This window comes from Elaeis guineensis, chromosome 2 (genome assembly GCF_000442705.2).
Source record: "Elaeis guineensis isolate ETL-2024a chromosome 2, EG11, whole genome shotgun sequence".
NCBI lineage: Eukaryota > Viridiplantae > Streptophyta > Magnoliopsida > Arecales > Arecaceae > Elaeis > Elaeis guineensis.
The window spans coordinates 80,753,714-80,769,949 of NC_025994.2; the positions used below are offsets into that span (position 1 = coordinate 80,753,714).

The 16,236-nt window shown below is 38.2% G+C and overlaps 1 non-coding gene across 1 annotated transcript; it reads right to left on the reverse strand.

Moving 5' to 3' along the window:
• Positions 1-15,840: 15,840 nt before the first annotated feature.
• Positions 15,841-15,943, reverse strand: LOC114913638 (U6 spliceosomal RNA). The gene has a single exon (XR_003799554.1). It is a non-coding gene; the product is annotated as a U6 spliceosomal RNA (small nuclear RNA).
• Between the last annotated feature and the right edge of the window lie 293 nt (positions 15,944-16,236).

A 16,236-nucleotide genomic window follows, 5' to 3' on the forward strand; every position in this document is an offset into this window, starting at 1 on the left:
TCTTGCAGGATAGAGACATCTTCAAGGATCTATTCTTTGATGGTAAATATCATGAAAAAGTTGATCAATTTTTTGACTGACTTTTTTATTGACCAACTTATCCATCTTATGCTTCTCTATATAGATAAATTATTTATTCATAGCTAGTATCTATTCATAAAATAGAAGAAAAATTTTATCTATCTGGAAGGTGGCTAAGTCATTTCCCATTAGTTGAAAAAGTAATCTCTTTATTTTATTCTTAATATACCCCTAAATCTATAGTAATAATATAATAATATAATAATAATATAAATACTATCTTATATATAATATAAAATAATTATCAAATAATAATATTTTATTATTTTAATATAATATAATCTAATAATATATTATTTTAATATGTTAATATTATACACTATATTATATATATTTTATTTTATTATATATAATATAATTTATTGTCCATGTTATATTATATATATAACCTATAATATATAACCTATATTATCTATATATTATGAATATGTATCATATAATATAATATATATAAAATATATTATATTATAATAATATATAATAATATTATTTAATAAAAGATATTATGATAAATATGGATAGATCTTAACAACTTATCCAAAACATTAGTAATGCAAAAGATAATAGATTTTCAAACCATTTTCTAGTGCAAAAAAAATATGGATAAATCATTTTTTTATTTAAATGTTGCTTAAAAAATATTGATCAGAATAACACAAATTCATGAAGTTTTTTACCCTCAAAAGAATAGGTTCTAAAGAAAGAACTCATGATTCCTAATGCCGAGGAAAAAGAACCACCCATTCCCACAAGCATTAGTAAGTACTATTTCTTATCTGGGAAAGATTTCAGTGACTTTGTACAAGAGCCAAAGGTTGATCCCTTAATAAATTTTATTTTTATCATAACACACTTGCCTTCTTTTATGTCATTTTTTTACATATTTTATAGTTAGTCATCATAGTATTCTTGTGCATTTATGTTTTAAGGTGAGCATTTGATGTCTTAAATTTTATAATATATATGATTCCATTTTATTTTTTATTTTTTATAATTATTATTGAAATAAAAAATCTTATTATAGTTAGATATTATTTAGCTATGACTATAGATTCAAGAAACAATTAAAATACTTCTGCACTATCTACTTGATTACAATCCTCATGATTATATTCACTATCTACTGAACCTAGCAATATTGATAACATTTAAAATTCATTTATTTTTTTCAAAAAAAGAGATTGTGTTCATCATTTTTCATCGATGTTATTGTCTAAAGCCAATATTATTCCTTTTTACATACTTAGCTTTGGTTTAATTGGTTCATCTAGTGGAAAAATATGAACTCAAAGAAAGACATTAAATCTTAGGTCATGGGACGTGAGTGGCATGGACGTGTACATGGATATGGATTAGATTCAAAACCTATTTCTATATTTGGAAAATCTCCAACTTATGTAGAACTCATTAGTGAATAATAGAAGCAAACAAGAATAATGAGAAAGTGAAAGATGAAATGGGATAGTTGAAGAAGATAATTAAGTGAAGAGGATGGGTTGAAGTTCACTGCTTTTATAGAGAAAATTAGGAGTAGCATGATAACTCATCGAACTTCTAATATGTTAGGTTCTATCTTTCTTGATATTTTTTTTCATATATAGCTAATTAAACTTGTGTTCCAAACAATAAGATATGAAGCATTACATACATGATTAAAAGAATATGAAGAACAAATTATAGTTTTTTTTATTCTTTTTTGCGTCATGTATCATGTATATCATTTTTTATGATATTATTTTTGTTATCCACTTTACTTTGTAATTGGAAAATAGTTAGGCAAAGGACAAGATTGTTTAAAGATATGGATTCTAAGAAAATTCTTTGTGCACTGTGAGTGGTGTAGAAAATCTGATATGGAGCGCACCGTTTTATGTGATTGGTCCACATAGTCATCACTTTCCAACATGCATTCTACTTTTTCGTTTAAAAATTTTGTATATATGATGAAAATATCTTTGCTCTTTAAAAAAAATTATGACATCCTGTACTTTATTATAGCTTCTTATATATAGGATGTCATAATATGATTCAGAAAATTATGATATCCTATGACATATTATGACATCCTGCATCAAATTATTACTTTCTGCATACAGGATGTCATAATATAGCCTAGTATGTTATAATATAAAAGGGATATTTTTATCCAGTCACTTTTTAACACGTATTTAATATTTATAATTTTATTTTTTTATTTGAAAATTTTGAATAACAAAAATGTCCCTACTTTTTGAAAAAAAAATGATGGCATTCTATGGCATATTATGATATTCTACGTCAAAATTATGACTTTCTGTATACAGGATGTCATAATATACATATAAAATGTCATAATTTTTTTGAAAGAATAGGGATATTTTCATTATTCAAAATTTTTAAGCGAAAAAATGAAACTGCAAATATTAAATGCATGTTAAAAAATGATGGCTATGTGGATCAATCACTTAAAGCGATGCACTCTACGTCGGATTTTCTACCCCACCTGTGGTGCACAAAAAATTTCTTATGGATTCAAAAGTTGGAGGTTAGGAAGTTATAACAAACATATTTGGATGGTGTGCACTGTTTGAGTTATTTTAAATTTGAAGTGAAATATTTGATATTTGAACTAACAATCATTGTAGGAAAATATTTGATATTTGAACTAACAATCATTATAGGATGTGCTGATATGTTTGTATATATAATGTTTTATTGGATATTTTTGAGTTATTTATTTTTCTCATATTGAAATATTGTTAGAGTGAGAATGAAATTTTTATTATCTTTGTTTGAGATAAATTTATAGATTTTTGGATTTTAGATATGAAAGTAAATTATTGAAATTCCAAATGTATTATTATATAATTCTGCAACTCCTGTTATTTAAAGATATTTTTAGTGATAGTTCCTTATTATAGAATATATCACTTTTAGTAATCAAATATGACCGCTACAAAAGATATATTAGCAGTAGTCACTATTGGTTGTCACAATATATAGCACTTTTAGCAGCTCTAAAAGGTTGATACTAAAAAATTTATTATCTTACAAGAAAATTATAAGAACTCCTAGTGACTGATATACCGTTATTATTAAAATATTATTTTTTAGCAACCATTGATTGACTGCCATACTGTCGGGGACTTATCCGCAGGGCTGGCCTTGGTGTGTGGTATGCTGGGGCGCCGCACGGGTGTTTGGGTAAGAAAACACTCACCCCGTGACAATACGGCGGTCATTTGCTAGAGACATGAAAAGCATTCTCCTGTGATCATGTCATGGCAACCACTAAAAAATTCTTTGTGCAAGCCACTAAGAATTTTTGTTAGCCTTGATATTTTGTTGATCAACATCCGGTGGCCAGCAGCGGAACCTTGGATCACTTATTATTTTAGTGACGTAATCTTTGATAATCAGATTGGTGGTTACTATTGGCTGCCACTAAGTATATTAGCGGTGGCTTTCGAAATTTTTAGTGGTGGTCTCGGCCACTATTAAAAGTCGGTTTCGGATGATCTGGTCATCGATCATTATTGCTGCTCATCATGTGTTTGGTGATCTGTCAGCTTTTATATTTGCCATCCGTACCAAAAGAGGAGGAAAAGCATGGCTGGAGGGGGATTGGGAAGAGAAGCAAGCAACGGGCTTTGTATAAAAGATATACCGTAGAGATGATAAATGCTAGCTTGCAGTATTGTTAGGAAGACCAGGAAAAAGAATGGGAGTGGGAATGGGGAAGGCTGGTTTCGTTTGCGTTGCTCTCCTTGTTCTAATATCTTGTGCTGAAGCCAATGCTGTGGTAATCGGTCACCAGGCTTGCAATGGAACCATGGAGGGGTGCCATGGAGTGGAGGAGGAGTGGGCCATGAATTCGGAGATTGCGAGGAGGCTTCTCAAAACCACTGCCTCCGACCCCCCAATAACTTATAAAGCTTTGAATCCGGACAAACCAGCGTCTGAACCCAGTCGGCCTGGAAATGCCTACACTCGCGGATGCCAAGCCAATTACTACTGCAGACATTGATGGAAGCCTGGAAGCCTTCTGTGTGTGTTTGGTACCAACGGGTTCCTCTGCTTTCTTCTTCTTCTTTCTCTGCTTTTATATTGAGTAGTGATTGAGACTGAAATCTCTCTAGCACTTTTCCCTCCTATAAGTGAATGTTTAGTTTAATGGTCAAATTGGTTCTCTTTTCATTTGCAGCAACATTACTATAGAATTTTATGGGTGAGTCATGCACCCTTGCAATCATCTCCATTGGAAGAATTTGCTTTAGACGAGAACAGATTATATTCAGACCGCGCAGGCAATGTGTTCCAACCTAAAGCTATCGAGCATCCTCATGATCACTCTCGTGCTATGAACAAAAATATTAATCAAATATCGAGTCTGGGTATCCTCATTATTGATCAGATCTGATCTGTAAGGGGTTGGGAATCACCTGCAAACTAGAATCATAGGTGGGAGGCATGTTGATGCGAGCACATCACCTGCTAGTTCTGAAAAATTCTTCAAGAAATTTGGCATGTTTGAAAGGGAAAAAAAATTGATTGTCGAGCGTGCGTGTATTCAGGCCGCGTTTGGTTCGGAATGAGATTTGTTTGAGAAGATGTAGCCAAATGAAAACGGAAATGAATAATCTGTGAGATGAGCATCTAGAATGAAATGAGTATTCCTGTTTCGGTTAGGCAGCCCTTGAATTGGTGCAAACTTAAGGAGATGATAACGAATCGGTTGTCGGCAGAACGTCCAAAGGAATCAAATCATGCTTTTGTTTCCGTAGAAACATTTACCCTTGGTTCTTTGTTTGGTACCATTGGTGAAGCGACAGCGGGCCGGCCGAGGCACGGCCTAGAGATGAGTGCTTAAAGCCTGCCTTTTTTTTTTTTTTTGGTCACCCTGAAATCAGGCTGGAAGCATATCCAGCGTTTCCCTGCCCAGCAGGGCCTCAAAAAAGTAGGGTCTCGTTTTACCGGGTAATGAAAAAACTGACGCCCAATTTTGGCTCAAACTGGTCTGGGTGTGTACTCATGCCCAAGTTAATCTTGCATTGTAGCTTCGGCCAAGCTCAGGGCATGCGGTTTAATCCTCTAAAGGCATGTTTAGTTTAGAAGACTTGGCCTCGAGAAAAGAATAAAAATGAATGACTCTCATTCCCGCTCTTGAGCTGGGAAGAATTCCATTCCTATTCCAATTTCAAGGGGAATGGGAATGCTCAAATTCCACAAAATCTAATCCGGACTTTCTCTTAGTATTCAAATTCAATTTTTTTAATGATGAACCAAGCACATTAGGAAATATTGTCACTTCTATTTTCATTCCAGTTCATTCTAAGTTTAATTTTGATTCGAATTTCAGTCATAAACCAAAAACCTTCACCCAATTATATTAGAGCTTGGGCCAACCTGTTCCAGTTGGGCTCTAGGTATCTTCTTTGTACATTAACGACTCGTTTGGTTCATCAAAAAAGGAGAAGAGAAATGTGATCCATGGAAAAATAAAAAAATAGCTCATGTTTGGCTAGATATTTCAAAGGAGAGAGAGGTGGGATAGGAGCTTTCACATATGAATAACTTTTCTACATTCCATAAGAAAGTAACACATGTAGCACATGGAAAAGCCACTTTCCAACGAGCTGGAAATTATGGTAATTTTTTTTTTCAAAAATATTCTTTAGCCTTCATATTAAAATGAATCAAATTTGGTCTCTTAAAGCCATTTACAATGTGTACAACCACCTCACATGACTAACTCTACTTCAAACCTAGGATGCTCTATTACCAATGATTTTTGTAAAAATAATTATCATAATGTTACAAGAAGGAATAGCTATGAAGACATTGATAACGATCGATCACCTAATTCAAGCATTCCTAATTTGCAAAACCAGATTAGATAGTGAAGATCTAATAGAGACACTCATATCTCAATATTCTCCTTTTGCTGTTATTGCTGATGCCGTTGTTCCATATATTACAAGTGAAAATATTGGTTCAAATTTTAAAGGTAAAATAGATATTTTATGTAATTTTTTTTAAAAAAATAGATGCTCAACAAAATATAACTTACTTTGCAAAGTATATTTTCTACACCACTTTCCTATGGTCAATAAAAGATGCAAAAATTATTTTTCAGGCATCATATATTGGAGCATCAGTTTTTTAGAAAATACATTTCAAAGAGGTAAAATTATTCTAATGAATCATATGAGTCTTAAAAGAGAGGTTTTCATGTAACCTCTGATCTAAATTTGTACTGGAATCAGCCACACATATATAAAATATAATCGGTTCATCTTATTTTGGCCGATAAAAAACTTTTTTGAAGTCAGTCATTTACTATCTTAAATTATTTTTAATTATTCAATATTTAAATTAATATTTAAGATAGTAATTAATTTTGAATATATTATTTTTTTTGATAAAAAATTTTAAATATATTATTTGCTGCAATAATATTATGCTTGTGGTCCCAAACAGAGGCTAAATATACCATCCTATTATTGGGATGTTAACCTCCACCTCTCCCTCCATGATAGCGAGCCCAAGCCATAAACAAAACTATCACACCACACACCCCACCCCCCCCCCCCCCCCCCCTTCCCCCGCAAGATCTGAGATAGACAGGTGGTATATAGGGGGTTGTAGCCTATGAATCTACTTGTACGGCTACTTGGAAGGAGCTCACACCATATCCTCCCACGCCCCTCCCTGGCCTCTGCATTGCATGCACCAGGTGCAATAGGACCGCACAAATCCCATGGTGGATAACATGCCATGCGACCCCTTATATTTCACTGTTTCCTGCTTGTGCGTTCTCCACCATGCATATGCTCTGAGATTTGCCCTAATTCACTTGCACTTGATGTATGCAATAATTTCTCCCTCTCTGGTGCCTCCATATTACATATTACATGCACTAGGTGCAATTGGACCGCATCAGATTCCACTGTGGATAATACGCCACACTATCCCTTGTAGTTCACCAACCGTACATATGCTCCGAGATTTGCTCTAATTACTTGCATATAGTGCATGCAATAATTTTTTGAGAAACTAAATTATTGGTTAGAACAGTTCTACCATGTATACCTTGCACTATTCAATAACAAACTAGCACACTATCCAAAAAACGTGAGAGATGCATTGTTATCCATATTTGATTGAAAATTTTAAATGACAAAAGTTCATTTTTGTTGTTTTCAATGAGAAAAAGTTTACTTTTTTAGATGGTGTGCTAGTATGTTATTGAATGATGCAAGATATGAATCATGAAACTGTTCTAACCAATAATTTCTCAAAAGAGAGGCAAAAGAAGCTGGGTGGTAAATGTGGACGAAGAAGGGATGGGAAGACCCCTAATGGTAAGTGCAGCTCTTTGGTTATTTGGAGAAATTCTTGCGTAGACTCAATCTACAATAAATATTGTAGACTAAGCTAATAAAAGCAAACATAGAGGCATATTTTGGTTGATGGATGGCTAGGAGTTGAGTTAAGATTGTAATCAATAAAATGCAACTCGACTTCCAGCCATCCATCAACCAAAATATGGCTCTGGTCTTTATTTTTATTAGCTTATTCTATAGCATTTATTGTAAACTGAGTTTACATAAGAATTTCTCCATTATTTGATACCTATCACACGCAGAAACCCTCTGTATTTTCCTTTAATATATAGTATCGATGTATATGCTGCTTTCATTTTCTTTTTTTTTTGGTAAGACGGATCATCCATGCCCATCTGACGTGAATACACTCAAAAGAATTAGAAAACAAAATGTCCCCAAAAGATCTAGGGGACGTAGAGATATTAGTCCAACAAAAAGGATCCAAAGTGCTCCAATCTCTGCCGTGTTCGCCTCCTTTCATTGCTTTAATAGAGATGATAGCCAGCTAGTCGCGTCGTTCGGAAGAATAGGAAAGAGTGGGAGTGGGAATGAGGAAAGCTCGTTTCGTTTCCGTTGCGCTCCTTTTTCTAATCTTTTGTGCTGGAGCCACGGCTGTGGTAATCAGTCATCAGGCTTGCAATGGTATTATGGGAAGGTGCCACGGAGTGGAGGAGGAGTGGGCTATGAATTCCGAGATTGCGAGGAGGCTTCTCCAGACCACCACCTCCGGCCCCGTGAGTTGTGAAGCATTGAGAAAGAACAGACAGGTGTTTAAAACCAATGAGCCTGGAAGACCCTACACTCGCGGATGCGAAACAGACTACTACTGCAGGAACATGCACCATTGATGGAAGCCTGGGAGCCTTCTTTGTGTGTTTAGTACCAACGGGTTCCTCTGCTTTCTTCTTCTTTCTCTGCTTTTATATCGAGTAGTAATTGAGATTGAAATATCTCTCCCCCCCTTTTGTAGATGAATGTTTAGTTAAGCGGTCAAATTGCTTTTTCTTTCCATTTGCAGCAACATTACTATAGAATTATATGGATGAGTGATGTAACCTTGCAATCATCTCAATTAGAAAAATTTGCTTTAGACGAGAACAAATTAATATTCAGACCATGCAGGCAATGTGTTCCTCATGATCATTCTCATGTAATGAACAAATATTCATGAAATGTCCAGGCTGAGTGTCCTCGTTATTGATCAGACCAGATCTACAAGGGACTGGGATTCACCTGCAGCCTAGTATCATAGATTGGTAGATATGTTGATACAAACACATCGCCTGCTAGTTTTTAAAAATTCTTCAAGGAAAACAATTTGTGAAAGTAGGTATGTGTGCTGGGACTAATTTGATTATGTAAGAGTTTTTGTGAAAACTCAAAATTTCTTCCCTCCGAAGTCTCCTGAAAGTCTTTATTTAGTCCCATATTGAAAAGAACAATTGTTTCATTGTATTTATATACCTTCTTCCCTTGACTACGTTTCTTGCTTGGGTCTTGGAGGGAAGTTTGTTTTATACAACGCATGCTTGTGCTTGCCTGCCCGGTGTACGATCGCAGCATGGTGCAAGCAATGGTAGGTGATATTTTATTTTTTTTCTTTTACTTTATGGTATTTCTTATCGATCGCTTGCCTTCCAAGTCAAATGGTCAAATGAATATTTTCTTGAATAATTATATATTATTTGACTGGTTGCTTCCCTTCATGGTCAGTTAGTCAAATAACCATTTATAGGCTTCTGCTCGCAGTCTATCAAAGACCATGATTTTGACCTCTTGGGCATCGGAAAAATAGTGATCCTTCTCTCCTCTGTTTCATCACCTTCTGCCTTCTCTTTTGCTGCTGGTTCATCACTTTTTCCTTCTACCTTTTTTCTTTTGCTGAGTATTAAAGAAGGTCTATTAATTCTTTCCACTATCATGCTCCAAGAGGGCATCTCGGTCATACCTTGTGATAGAATTCCTAATGACACCAATACAAGGGTTAGAAATTTACCTTAGAATAGTGCCAAGCACACTTCCGGATATCTTCTTTCTATACTTCTTAAATTAACAGGTCAATCCAACTAGGTCCTAGGTAAGACAGCCTATTCTTCTTATCCTTTATTATACTTTTTAAACATATTGAAAGTTTATCAAAACTTTTATTCAAACTTTCTTCAGCTCGATCAAACTCTTTTCATACGATTTATCACTAACATTCTATGACAAATTTTCCTTAATTTTGATTAACTTTTACCAGAAAAATTGAATTTAGTGTTTAAATTAGTCTTAAACTTTGATAAAATATTGATATATTGAAATTGCTTAGCATATGATTTTTGGGTTTCTTGTTAAGAGTCCTAATTATTATCAAACTTTACTTGTAGCTCTAATCAATCTCTCTTAAATCAAATTTCTTGTTTTCTATTATCATGCATCAACGAGTGTCAAGGAAATCTTAACCTTTAAGCCCTAAAAGTTTAATGGTTATGGATTCCTTAGGTGGCAAGAACAACATAAGTCTTGGTTAATCATACTTGGCCTCATCACTACCATTGGAAGAAAGCCATTATATGATACTTCCTCCTCATCTAGATCAAGGTCCTCCACTTCCAGATCATCTAATTCATTAAACACTCCTCAAATCAATAAATCATCAGAAGAAATTGAATTTTATTATTGGTTTAAAATCTTGAGTTACCTTTTAGATGATCTTCATGAAATCTATAGAAAATATAAAACTGCTAATGAGCTTTGAATTGCCAAAGAAGATGCTTATAGTAAAGATAATGAGGGGCCTATGTGATTCACCATTAATAGTGACTTCAACAACTTCAAAATGGTAGATAATGTCTCTATAAATGATCAAACCCATCAGTTCTAAAATTTGGTCCAAGAGATCTACAGAGGCGGATCAAAATTAGATGTGGTAGGATTTGACGCCTCGAGATTCAGCCCACATTGAGCTTACAGCGAGGTTCGCGACGAAAAACGGAGTCCAACGAGATCAAGATCACCTGAAACGGAGCTCGGATGGAGGAGATACGAGCTTTTGAAGTCGGCACGAGAATCGAGGTGGCGGAGGACCGCTGGCGACCGGTGGTGGGCTGCAGCGGCGCGGCCGCAGGTAGCGGCGCGCGGGACGCGCGACCCAGGCCTGCGCGGGATGCGCGACCCAGGCGCGCGCGACCCAGGCCCAGGCCCACGCGGGACGCGCGACCCAGGCCTGCGCGGGACGCGCGACCCAGGCCACGCGGGACGCGCGACCCTTTGCCCCAGTCCACAGTGGACCGGGCGGTCCACGGCGGGGCCTGTGGACCGCGTGGGCATTTTCCACACGTTTCTCACGGTCCACGGTACTATTTCGTGGACCGGAGCGCGATCCGACGGCATGGGTGGCTCTCGGTCTTGATCAGACGGTCTGGGACGTGATTTGGGTTGATTAAGGAGTCCTAATCACGATCTAAGTCATGATTAAGGTCTATTAAAGCCCTGTGACGAAACAGAGAATCAAGTGATTGGTTTTCTCGCACCGTACGAATCCGAGAAGAGAGAGAGAGGCGGAAGCGTTGCTGTGAGAGAAGGAGCAGGGCTCTTGGACAGCGGTCGCCAGGCTCTTCAGGGGTTCAGGGGGGTCTCCAAGAGAGAGAGAGCTTTTGTGAGGAAAATTTCAGGTGAGAGAGAATTGGGTGTACAAGGGTTGAGGGTGAGGTCTCCTCTTGTAAAATTTTCTTTTCATAGTGAAGTTTGCATGCCCCGTGGAGGCGAGCCCTTTTGTGGTTGATCCATGTATTTTGATTATTTTTTTCTTTTGTTTTATTTCTTCTTTCTTCCTGCTGCATCGCGTGGTACTGAAAGAATCTTGGGAGGTGGTGTCCTGGCCAAACATCCACCCAACAAGTGGTATCAGAGTAAGGCGGTACAAGGACGCAGATTGCAGTGGTGGTGAGCAAGACTGAAGATGGAGAAGACAGGAATAATCAAGATGGAGATCAACAAGTTCGATGGTAAGAGCAATTTCTCCTTATGGCAGGCAAGGGTGAAAGACGTGCTCATCCAACAGGGATTGATCGATGCTCTCTTGTGCGATGAGAAGCCGACCACCATGGAGATGCAGGATTGAAAATGGCTACAGATGCAGGCGGTGAGTACCATCCGTATGTACCTAGCGGATGAGGTGGTGATCCATGTGCTGAGCGAGACTTCCCCGACGGTGCTGTGGTCGAAGCTCGAGGAGTTGTACATGGCGAAGTCTCTCACCAACACTCTTTTCCTCTGGAGGCAGTTTTACCAACTGCGGATGACTGAGGGACAGCGTGCAGGAGCATTTGAGCCACTTCCAGAAGATCCTCACCGACCTCCTCAGCATTGGTGAGAACGTTGAGGAGAAGGCCAGGGCGCTGGTTTTGCTGGCGTCGCTTCCCCCTTCATACGAGTCCTTGGTGACTGCTCTTCTAGTGGGGAAGAGCACTATCAAGATGGACGAGGTCACCGCGGCGATACTCCAGAACGAGGTTCTCAGGAGGGAGAACCCAGCTTCGAGCTCAGGTGGCGGTAGCTCAGCTTTGGTGACTTCTGGAGGTGCAGGAGGCGGTAGACGGAGCGACAGGAGATCGCAACGAGAGCGGTCTAAGTCCAGGAGGGACTTGAGCAAAACCAGGTGTTACCAGTGTGAGGAGTTGGGGCATCTAGCCAGAGATTGCCCTCAACTTAAAAATCGGACGGTGGCTGCTGTAGCGACAGCCGGCAGCGATTCAGATGGAGATGTCCTGGAGATATCTGATGAGGTATCTACTTCTTTCCAGCAGTGGATATTAGATTCTGCATGCTCCTATCATGTGTGTTGCAGAGAAGAGCAGTTTGACTCCCTGGAGAACAGTGAGGGCACTGTATATCTGCCGGATGGATCGAGCTGTGCGATCAGAGGCATTGGGACGGTCAGCTGGAGGACACATGACGGTGCAGTGAGGAGATTGGGGGAGGTCCAATACATATCCGATTTCAGGCGGAATCTTATCTCACTTAGCAGACTGGATTCGAGAGGCTACAGGACGGTAGCTGGTGGAGGAATCCTGAGGGTGCTATGCGGCGATAGGATTATGCTGGAGGGGAAGAAGGGGAGCAGAGGACATTATTACCTGGTAGGGAGCCCAGTGCGAGGTGGAGCTTCGGGAGCCAGACGGAGCCCAGAGCGAGGTGGAGCTCCAGAAGGTGGATCGGGCACGAGACAGGAGACTCGGGAGGACGAGAGGCGACGTCGCAAGGTGAGATTCCTATTGCCGCAGGATGATGCCCCGAGTAAGTCTCAGGTCAGGAGGAGCACAGCATACGATGAAGATGGGATCGAGCAGCCTGGCTCGACTCCCATGTTTGCCCATCCATGATCAGCAGGCGATTGCCCCAAGGCATGGGGGCGAGGAGATCCAGAAGCTCTCGGAGTTTGGAGGAGGCCAAATATCGAGTCGAGGTGGAGATTGTTAGGATTTGATACCTCAAGATTGAACCCACAGCGAGGTTCGCGGTGAAAAATGGAGTCCAACGAGACCAAGATCACCTGAAATGGAGCTCGGATGGAGGGGATACGAGCTTTTGAAGTCGGCATGAGAATCGAGGCGGCGGAGGACCGCCGGCGACCGGTGTCGGGCGGCAGCGGTGCGGCAGCAGGCGGCGGCGCACGGGACGCGTGACCCAGGCCCACGCGGGACGCGCGACCCAGGCCCAGGCCCACGTGGGACGCGCGACCCAGGCCCAGGCCCACGCGGGACGCGCGACCCAGGCCTGCGCGGGACGCGCGACCCAGGCCACGCGGGACGCGCGACCCAGGCCCGCGACCCTTTGCCCCGGTCCACCGTGGACCGGGCGGTCCACGGTGGGGCCTGTGGACCGCGTGGGCGTTTCTCACGCATTTCTTGCGGTCCACGGTACTATTTTATGGATCGGAGCGCGATCCGAAGGCATGGGTGGCTCTCGGTCTTGATCATACGGTCTGGAATGTGATTTGGGTTGATTAAGGAGTCCTAATCACGATCTAAGTCATGATTAAGGTCTATAAAAGGTCTGTGACGAAACAGAGAATCAAGTGATTGGTTTTCTCGCGCCGTACGAATTCGAGAAGAGAGAGAGAGGCGGAAGCGTTGCTGTGAGAGAAGGAGCGGGGCTCCTGGACAGCGGTCGTCTGGCTCTTCAGGGCTTCAGGGGGGTCTCCAAGAGAGAGAGAGCTTTTGTGAGGGAAACTTCAGGTGAGAGAGAATTGGGTGTACAAGGGTTGAGGGTGAGATCTCCTCTTGTAAAATTTTTTTTTCATAGTGAAGTTTGCATACCCCGTGGAGGCGAGCCCTTTTGTGGCTGATCCACGTATTTTGATTATTTTTTTCTTTTGTTTTGTTTCTTCTTTCTTCCTGCTGCATCATGTGGTACTGAAAGGATCTTGGGAGGTAGTGTCCTGGCCAGACATCCACCCAACAAGATGAGAATTATAAAATCTCTTATCTAATTGACAAGTTTCCACCATCATGGACTAACTATGGACATGAACTTAGAAGGACCTGAGGTAATTTTATCCTTAGATCAGTTATCCAAGCCATAAGAATAGAAGACCAGTACCATATTAAAGAATTAAAAAGAAAAATGATTAAAAGTCAAAGTAAACATGACTGAATCTCAAATCCTAAAGCAAAATCTTAAGGGTCAAAATTATCTTGACCAAAATCAAACCTTTAACCAAAGACTTTAAACCAAGGGTAAAAGGAAAAGAAGCTGATTTCAAAACTAATCTAAACCCAATTCTCAAGCTATAGGGAACAAGATTTTTGCAGATGGAAGGTTCTACTAAATATGTGACCATGACAACCACTAAGCACATCAATGCTTCTACCAAAAGAAGGAAAAGGTTGTGATCAAGAAGAAGAACCAACTTCAATCTAAACTTATGGTAAATACAATGGAAGGCGAGCCATCTAGCTTTAGATCGGTATCTTTTATCTCACTGATAAACTTTACCTATAAAAACTTTGATCAATACATAGTTAGACTTTAGTGCCAATATCCATGTTTGCACTGATAGATCATTTTTTTTTCTTCTTATCAGCACTCAAATAGGGGAAGTATAATCATTGGAAATAGAACAACTATCAACATTTTGCATAGTAATAATGTCGACCTAAAGTTTGCCTCTCAAAAGAATATTATCCTTCGAAACATGCAGCATATTCCTAGCATCATAGAAACCTCATCAGTAGGTCTCTATTAGTGTAGTTAGATTATAAGATTGTATCAGAGTAATAAGATTGTATTTTCTAAAGATGATATTTTCATTGACAAAGGATTTGTATCCAAGAGATTATTCAAATTCAATATAATTTCTCCTTCAATTATTGAAAATTCTTCTTCAAATCATTCTCAATCAATCTTGTTAAATTTAAATCTTGTGATGCTTGGCATGAAAGACTTGGATATATGAATTTCAAATCTATTCAAAAGATGTTCCAGCTTAATCTTATTCTTAAATATAAGATTGATCATAAAACTAAATGTTAAATCTGTGCTTAATCTAAATAAACTAAAAAGTCTTTCAAATCCATCTCTTAAAGAGATACTCAACTCCTTAAATTAATTCATAGTGATGTTTGTGATTCTTGAGAAATCCAACATATGGAAGTAGTCATTATTTTGTAAACTTTATTGATGATTTTTTCATACATTGTTATTCTTATCTCCTAAAAGCCAATGATGAATTCTTTAATAAGTTTATAGTTTTCAAAGCTCAGACTGGAAACAAAACTAAAAAGGAGATTAAAATTTTAAGGTCTGATAGAAGAGGTGAATATACATCAAATGAATTAGCTATGTTCTATATAGAATATGGTACAATTCATGAAGTCATTGCTTCTCACTCTTTTCAATCTAATGGTGTTGCTGAATAGAAGAACAAAACTCTATTGCATATAGTTAATTCTATGGTCATAGATTCTTTATGTTCTAGAAAACTTATAAAGAGAAGCTATTTTGACTTCTATATCCTTAATAGAATTACTTCAAACTTTCTATGAGTATTAGAAGGAACATGCACCAAAGTTGAGTTACTTTCAAATCTGAGGGTGTTTGGTTAAAATTGTTGTTTGAGTCTAATAGATTTAAGATAGATTCTAAAACTATTGATTCAATCTTTGTTGGTTATTTCCTTGATAGTAATACCTATCAATTTCTTATTTTTTATTTTAAATTTAGTAATATATCTATAAATACTATAATTGAATCTAGAGATGTAATCTTCTTTGGAAATATATTTTCTTTTCAAGAATTGAATCCCTAGATCAACATCTAATTATGACTTTTATTCCTTACCTAATTCAACTTTGACCTCTAGTCTTCTAATCTAATGAGCCCACATCAAATCAACCTAATCTTCCGTTTGAACCTAGAAGTAGTCTCTATTTGTGTGTGTCATCCTTGTGCAGGAGCCATGCTAATCTTCTTTGTATCGTTCCAATTTTATCGGATGTCTCCAAAGAGACGAGCCTAGAAGTAGTTAATGGGTTAAGATCAAAAAAAACTTAAGTGAAAGTTTCTTTATCTTCTTAATTGAAAATACCATTGCCTCATACTAGGAAGCTATGAAATCTCTTGATACTCCTTTCTGGAAGGAGGCTATTAATAGTAACTTTGAATCAATTATTGAACATAATATTGGGATTCTTACTGATTGACTTCTCATCGAAATAAATTTTTAGGTCATAAATAGACCTTTAGAAAGAAACCAAGAATTGACGAATCAATTAAAAAGTATAAGGCGTGGCTTATAGTCCAA